This window comes from Tiliqua scincoides, chromosome 8 (genome assembly GCF_035046505.1).
Source record: "Tiliqua scincoides isolate rTilSci1 chromosome 8, rTilSci1.hap2, whole genome shotgun sequence".
Lineage (NCBI taxonomy): Eukaryota > Metazoa > Chordata > Lepidosauria > Squamata > Scincidae > Tiliqua > Tiliqua scincoides.
Genome location: NC_089828.1, coordinates 15522587 through 15530856, shown reverse-complemented (window position 1 = coordinate 15530856; position 8270 = coordinate 15522587).

Genomic DNA, 8270 nt, shown 5'->3' with positions numbered 1-8270 from the left:
TGGGCTCAAATGCCCAGGATTTTTCCAAGCACCAACACAGCTCAAGAAATAAAGCACACACTTAAATGGCCCCCATTCCCCCACCCCAGAAGCCTAACTCCAGTTGTGTTTGGTCAACTCGGCCAGAGGCTCTGAGGGGATCAGAGGCTGGCTGCAGGCCGCATCTGGCCCCCAGGCTGGGGTTTGGAGACCCCTGCTCTAGATCTATCCCCATTGTGCTCAATGGGATTTATTCAGGAGCAGCAAAGTACTTTGCATTCCTGGATGTGAAGCTGATACCGAAAGTAAGCCTGAGTGTGTTGGATCGGAGATGGGGGGGGGAAGAGAAGTAAGGATTGGGCTAGAATAGACAATGAAGTGGGATTGAAGTCCTCTGAATTGCTTGTTTTTGAAATGGTCAGTGACCCTTGGCTGTGCTGCATGTGCCTGAACCTGTGGCTGAGCATTGCATGAAGAAGCTACAAAGGAAAGTAATGAACATAAAGGAAGATCAGTTCTGGGCCTGAATGGGGATGGAAGTTGCACAAGTCTATAGCAAGGCTTGCAGCACAGTCCTGTGCATGCTCACTCAGAAGTAATTCTCACCAAGGTTCATGGGACTTGCTTGCAAGTGTGTGTGTGTGCAGAGGATTGCCTCCTTCATAGTTGAAGGACTTGGTATGATAGCTTTTGGGTGAAACTTTTCTTTATGTATGGAGAAAAGCAAACAGTTTCAAATACGAAGGGCGTCAACAGGCAGAGAGAGAAAGACAAACAATTCCCCCAAGAAAAGGAATGAACTGCAAAGTTCATAGCCATTAATTTAGTAAATGAAACATTTTTTTAAAGGTGTGCCTAAAACACTGACCATTCAGTTTAAGTGACAGAGAGATGGTAGTTCCTAAAATATTGTACTATAATCCTCCCTTTACAAGTAATGATATTCTTATACTTCAAATTACTAAATATTGGATATACCCTAGCTTCGGTGTAGTTTGACTACAGTGCTGAGAGAAATGACTGACGCTGCCTTGGTTCCAGGAACAATGGCATCAGAATGGAGCTGGCTACCCAAATGATTGTGTGGCAGTGTGCAAGTTTGGCCCAAATGTCTACACCCTTGCATGTTTAAGATGTGCTCATTAGGGCTTCATTGTACTTCTGCCAAATGTGCTTCATCCCAAGCATAAGAGGTTTTTTTTTGGGGGGGGGGTTTGTTTGCATCCAGTTTTTCAGCAGAGCCAAAAAAATTTCAGCAGAGAGCCAGCTGATAGCTTGGCATAACTTTTGAAGACATTACAGTTCAGTGCCACTCTCTCACCTGTGAACCATGTTTGTCTGGGGCTTGTGAGGGCCTTTCCTCCTAGGAAGCTGCAGAGCAGCTGTTGTAGCCCTTGGCCGATTCCAGTTTTGTGAATGGATTGTAAAACCCTCCTCAGCAAACACTATAATCCTTGCATTGCATTTTTGATGGCCTTAAACACTCTGGCACTATACCAGACAAGAAAAACCTGCTCAGTTCTACCATAGTGAACAGCTAACACAAGTGAGGCAGCAGTGTCTGTTCATTTCTGGGTGCAGCCATGGGGCCATTCTAACTGAATAGTCATGCAACACACAGGAGACAGCGTAGACCCTAACCATTTTTGTTGAGCGGTCTGTTTAAGGGCACAATCCTAACCCATTTTTCTGCACTGACATAAGGGCAATACAACTTTGAGGTAAGGGAACAAACATTGCCATACCTTGAGGAGGCTTCCGTAACTGCCCCCCAACTGCAGTATACAGTACATGCCCCACAGGCACAGCTGTGCCAGTGCTGGAAAGTTAGTTAGGATTGCACCCTTAATCTGATAATTGCTGACTTAGAAAGAACCTTTCTAAGATGTTGAAGGCTGACAATTCTGCAGACAGTAATATTTTGGACATTGTGAAGCATGCTAGTTGACAATATACCAGAAGGCCCAGACACTATTGTGCATTTATAGAGTATTAAGTTACTTATGTAGTATATTCAAATAACACGAATATTCATTGACATGGTTTTAGTGTGCCTGTTAAGCGATTAAAAAGGAATTTGCTAAAAAAAAGTGTTCCAGCCACCCGCCCAAATCAGATACCTGCTTTAAAGTATATATTTCATAGAAGCACTATACTTAAAATTGCAGGTGGCAAACACTCTTGAGAGGCATACCTCCGTATCTTAAATATAGCTACATATTAAAACAGGAAAGTTTCTTTTCATCCAAATGCAATCAACAAAACTAATTCCAGGAACTTTTGTTGATTACGAAATTGCCCAAGTGATAGTTTTTGTCATAGCTTAAGGTCACAATCCTAGCCAGGTCTCCTCAGAAGTCCTATTTTGTTCAGTGGGGCTTATTCTCAGGAAAGTGTGGTTAGGATTGCAGCCTAAGTCTGCCTGCCTGTCTGTCTGTGTGTGTGTGTGTCTCTCTCTCTCTCACTCACTCACTCACTCACACACACCCCGTGTATAATAAATGTGCACATTTTGGCCATCTATAAATGCTGACAATCTCAAAAGAATTTCATAAGTGTCTAGACACAAGTATTTTCTCTGACCAGGGAATTTGGACAATACCATTTAGGGGACTGTCAGAATTCACAGATGTATATTTAGGTGTTTGGATTTTTACAGGATTCTTGGGCTGGTTGACAGTTGATGTAACATGAAATTCATGGTCTCAGATAAGGCTGCCTTAGCTTGGTCTCTTTCTTGTGATCTGATGGGGCAGGGTAGGTGAAACAGTCTGCTGCAAAAAGGGCTTTGCTGAAAGAGCGTTTCTGCAGCCTCTGTACTCATTCAAGCATAATCTTCTTTGCTTGTATAGTTTTCACTACCCCAGAAGATACAACTGTAAGGAAAAATTGTAATGGCAGCAGACCCACAATGCCTTAACATTAGGAAAGAACAAAGGAGCCCATGGGATCAGGGGAGAGTATTATCAACAGAAGAAAAAGATTTTCAATAGAAAATGTATAAAGATTAATGGGATGGCAGGTCTCTTTTAGAACACTATATATATGGTCCTTCCTGGACAGACTAGAATGCTCACTTGGAAAAAGGGATGTATCCTGCTGCTCTCCCACTAGTTCATCTAGTTTCCTGTGTTGTCATACTTTACAAATAAGGAATCAGAAAAGAAAGCCATTTCTAGGCAGGTGGAGGGTGGCTGGAGTCAACTGTTGTGATGCCCTTCAAAGTGGGGTGGGTCGGTTTGATTTTTTGTTCTATTGCTCACAAGTGGAGGATTTTGCTGCCCTCTAGTGTATGCAAAGTCCTTAAAGCATCATTTACACTTGTGCACTTCCACATCCTTGGAGAAATGGCTCTTGCTGGTTCCCATAGTTCCGTTCAGTGGGGGGGGGGGAGAATCTGCTTTAACCCACTTTTGCCCAGTTCACAGCTGTACACATTTGGTCTCTGGTGCATATATACAACATTGGCTTAATTGCTTAAATCAGTGTTTCTCAAACTGTGGGTCAGGACCCACAAGGTGGGTCACAAGCCAACTTCAGGTGGGTCCCCCTTCATTTCAATATTTTATTTAATAAACTGTATTAGACTTGACACTACCATGGGATGTGACTGTATTTGGGGAACTGTTACAGAACTGTACTTCTAATAGGCTACTATGTATATACTTTGAACAATTATAGTAAATGGAACTTCCTCCTGGGTAAGTGTGGGTAGGATTACAGCCTAGGATTGTTAAAACTCTTCCTGCTTGATAGTGTCACTTCTGGTCATGACATCACTTCCAGTGGATCCTGACAGATTCTCATTCCAAAAAGTGGGTCCCAGTGCTAAAAGTTTGAGAACGATTGGCTTAAATGTTTTATAGTGAGCCAGGGTATAGATCTCCCTCCATCACATCTTTTAGGAAATCTCATTATGCAGGCACATGCTATAGCAAAATTGAGGTCTTTATAGAAACTGGACTCAACATTGTTTAGTTGCACTAAACATATTATGGAATTGGGAGGGGAGGGAATACAAGGGAAAAACACACACACACACACAACACTGCTGTTAAAAAAAAATTGGGTGTAGCTAAGGCTTTTACAACCCACACAAATGTCAGACAAAAACAAACAACTTCAGCATGGCATCCTAACTAGGAAATCAGATGAAGACTCTGAAGAGGAAAGTCTGGTTGTGAAGTTACTCAACCCCTCTGCATCACTGCAGTCGTGGCAGCAGGGGGTGGGGTAAAGTTTCAGCTGAAAATGGTTTGCGTTGTTTTACTTGCTGTGGAAAGGAGAAGGCCACATACTAACTGGCGATTCTGCATAGTAAGTAGGTATATAAACTAAACTCATTTACACAGACAGTAACATAATATGCAAATTTGTGAGAGCCTGACCCTACCAGTATGTTGCAACTTCTTCAGCCTGCACATGCTAGAAGGGGCACAGAATCTTAGGTTGGCTCAGAGCTGGGATCTTGACAGCAAGCAGAAGTTCATGATGCACATAGTGTATTCTTCCCGTACACACATGCAAGCTCAACTGCATGAAACTAGGCTGCTTGGAGCACAGTGCAAGGCTGCAGCTGCATGGCAGACTCTATCAATGTTAGAAAAAGTTGATTTTCTTTTATTGGTAATATCATTGTACCTTACAGCAAGAATGCCAACTATTCCCTGGAGTGCCCCCAACCATCTCAAGTGCTCGTGGAAATTCCTCCACTTTCCTCTGATCCCGGATCTTGCTGGTATCAATGCGAGGTCTTCCTTCCTTTTTCGTGTGGTACAGTCGCTTTGCTTGCAGTTTCACTCTGCTGCACACCAGGTAGTGGTCAGTGTCGCAGGCAGCACCGTGATAACTGCGTGTGATCTTGATGCTGGGAAGGCTGGAGCGTCTGGAGAGAATCAGGTCGAGCTGGTGCCAGTGCTTTGATCTTGGGTGTCTCCAAGAGACTATGTTGGGACTTCGTGTTGAAGAACGTGTTGCTGACACAGAGACCGTGATGACAGCAAAACTCTAGCAGGCGTTGGCCATTTTCATTCATCTTCCTAGTGCCGAACTGACCTAAGCAAGTGGGCCACGAACTGTGATCAGCACCACCTCTAGCACTGAAATCGCCGAGGATGAACAATAGCTCTTTTACAGGGATCTTCTTGATAGTGGTGGCCAGGTCATCGTAGAATTTGTCTTTGGCTTCTGCTGGAGACGACAGAGTCGGTGCATAAGCACTGATGAGTGTGACAGGTCCTGCTGATGACTGGAGCTGCAGGGACAAAATTCTTTCACTTCCCACAGTAGGTGGGATGATGGATTCCAGCAGGGTATTTCTGACCGCAAAGCCAACGCCATGTTCCCTGGTTTCGTTTGGTGGTTTTCCCTGCCAGAAAAATGAGAAATTTCTCTCCTTGACAGATCCGGAATCTGGCAGCCTTGTCTCTTGAAGGGCAACGATGTCCATCTGCAGTCTGCTCAGCTCCATGTCGATGACAGCTGTTTTGCGTGCGTCGTCTATTTGCACGAGCACTTGAGGAATCTCTTCCAGGCCCGGCCGATGCAAACACATCCAACAGATGGGAACATTTCAAGAATACTCGTGCAAGGAAAGCGCCCTACAGGTAGACCACAGCTGCGATACAAGGACATCTGCAAGAGGGATCTGAAGGCCTTAGGAGTGGACCTCAACAGGTGGGAAACCCTGGCCTCTGAGCGGCCCGCTTGGAGGCAGGCTGTGCAACATGGCCTTTCCCAGTTTGAAGAGACACTTGGCCTACAGACTGAGGCAAAGAGGCAAAGAAGGAAGGCCCATAGCCAGGGAGACAGATCAGGGACACACTACACTTACTCCCAGTGTGGAAGGGATTGTCACTCCCGAATCGGCCTTTTCAGCCACACTAGACGCTGTGCCAGAACCACCATCCAAAGCGCGATACCATAGTCTTCCGAGACTGAAGGTTGCCAACAACAACAGCCCCCAACCACTAATGCTCACAGAATAACAAGGGTACTGAGCAGTCACCTGTACTGTAAAAATACTGCTAGATCACAAGTATTTTAGAATACAAGTAGCAGGTGTGTGTGTATGTGTGTGTGTGTGTGTGTGTGTGTGTGTGTGTGTGTGTGTGTGTGTGTGTTTGTGTTTAAAACACCCAAGGCCAGGGCTGCCGCCTCCATCGCTATTCAGGTTTCATAATACTAGATAGCTCAAGAGTAGGAGAAGCAAGAAACACAGGTGTCCTACTGGGCCCCTCAAGCAGGAGAAATACGGGACAATGGCTAGTACTCTAGGACCCACCCAACCACCTGTTAGTGCTGAAAGGCAACAGCAGGTTCATTTAAGCAATAGCCCTTTTGTTAAAACACAAGACTAATTGTGAATTTGGCTGGAGTCCCCTGCAAATGCACAAGGAGTTCAATGCCAACTCATCTCTCTCACTTCTAGCTTCTCTACAGGCAGAAGCCCAATAAGTCTGGAAACATTTTACAGGTCTTAACAGTTCTGGGGGTTCAGTTGAGGCCCCACAACTACAAAAGGGAAGGTTCAGAAGAGAACCTCAACATATAACTATAATTGTCATCACATGGGTTGATGGGCTCTTCCCTTCTAAAGAAGGACAAGGCCATTGAGTGACAGTTCTAATCTCTGTGAGTGTTTACAAGAACAGACTATGCTGATTAATCCAGAATAAGAGGCTTATGAGAAGAGTTTCTGAAAACAAGCATTTAAAAAAATGAAGCCGGGGGAGGGAAGAGGACACTTCCATTCTCACACCCTGGTTTCATCGTATATATTGCTCACACAAGTGTGTGAACCCAACAGTTACCCTCTGCACCAAATGATCACAGGAAAACCATTCCTAGTCTGAAAGAACAGTTCTCAAGCACCTTAAGTAATTTTACACCATCACCCAGCCCATCTTTCCTAAGAGGCCAGATGTCACCCATTTGGAATGTCATGAATACGAGAACAGTTCAGCCAGCTGGGCCAGAGAGCTAAACAGCTGCTTGATGCTTAGCTACCAGGGAGAGAAGGACAATGCTGCTATTAATCTGTGTTTATTTCCACTTCAGAACCTCAGAAATCTTAACCAAGAGGTCTCCCCTACAAAAAATAAATGCCACAAGTTCAACCTTTGGTGGGCAGAGCAGTTAGTTCCAAGACAAATCTGGCATGCCCAGAGACTTTGGTTTAACAGCATAGCACAGGATGGAAAAGTCCTGGGGGAAGTAGGTCAACCAAGATAGTAGCACCCCACTCCTCATTGTGGCCTTACAAGAGACCTCACCTCTGATCCTGCAAGCAGGCATGAAGCTCAAAGCAGCAGGAGAGGACAAGATCATTTTGCACTCCAGCTATGGCTCCTACTGTTCACCTTCCCCCATACTTGCTGTGAACCAAACATTTTGCTTGCTATGGCAGGCAGCTAAGTGCAGTGGTGATCCTGGCCCTGGTGCCACCCAGGGCCATGACTACAAACTGCTTCTCCACTATCCGGGCTGCTGCCCCCCTTTCAGAGGCCCAGAGAGGCCACACACAGCCTCCCTGACCCTCCAAAGACCATGTAAGACCCTTGGAAGACTGAAAAATGTTACTTCTGGTTTCTCTGGGAAACCAAAAGTGACATTTTTATGCTCTTAGAAGTTGGCCTCTCTGGCCTACCAAAGACCTCCGGAAGGCAGTGTGCAGGACCAGTGGGGGGGGGGGGAGGCAGCATGGCTGAGAGGTGCTATCCCCCCCAGATGTGCCACCCGGGGTAAAGTGACTCCCCCCAGCATGCCACTGGCTATATGGATGGTTGAGCCAGGGAGCAGGAAACTGGAAGGCAAAGCAGTCACTGGCTTTAGACTTTTTTTTTTAAACAAAATATTAGCATGACCTGCAGATTAATACCTGGCAATCCTCAACATATGTTGAAACACCCCATACTGCAGCCCAGCACCAACAATTCCAGTCAACTGAACACACTCAGCTGTCTGCTATCCTCCTCCAGTGCTCTTATTGCATGGCTTTGGCACAACAACTTCCAATGGATATGCAGTACTTTCCTATGGCAACCATTGCCAGAATCTGGTCCTGAGGTTTAAGAACATTAATACTTTTCAAGACTATGAAGAGTCTGTTACACACAGGCAAACTACAGGAACTTCATACCTGGGACTGAAGGGTGAAATGGAGAGCTTGAACAGACCCCGTGAACAGGTAAACCCAATTACATAGATGGCCCAGGGATGAAAAATGCTAAAGCCAGAAGGGGGCAAGGGATTCAGGGGCTGAAGCTGCATTACTAGACAAGAACCACCCA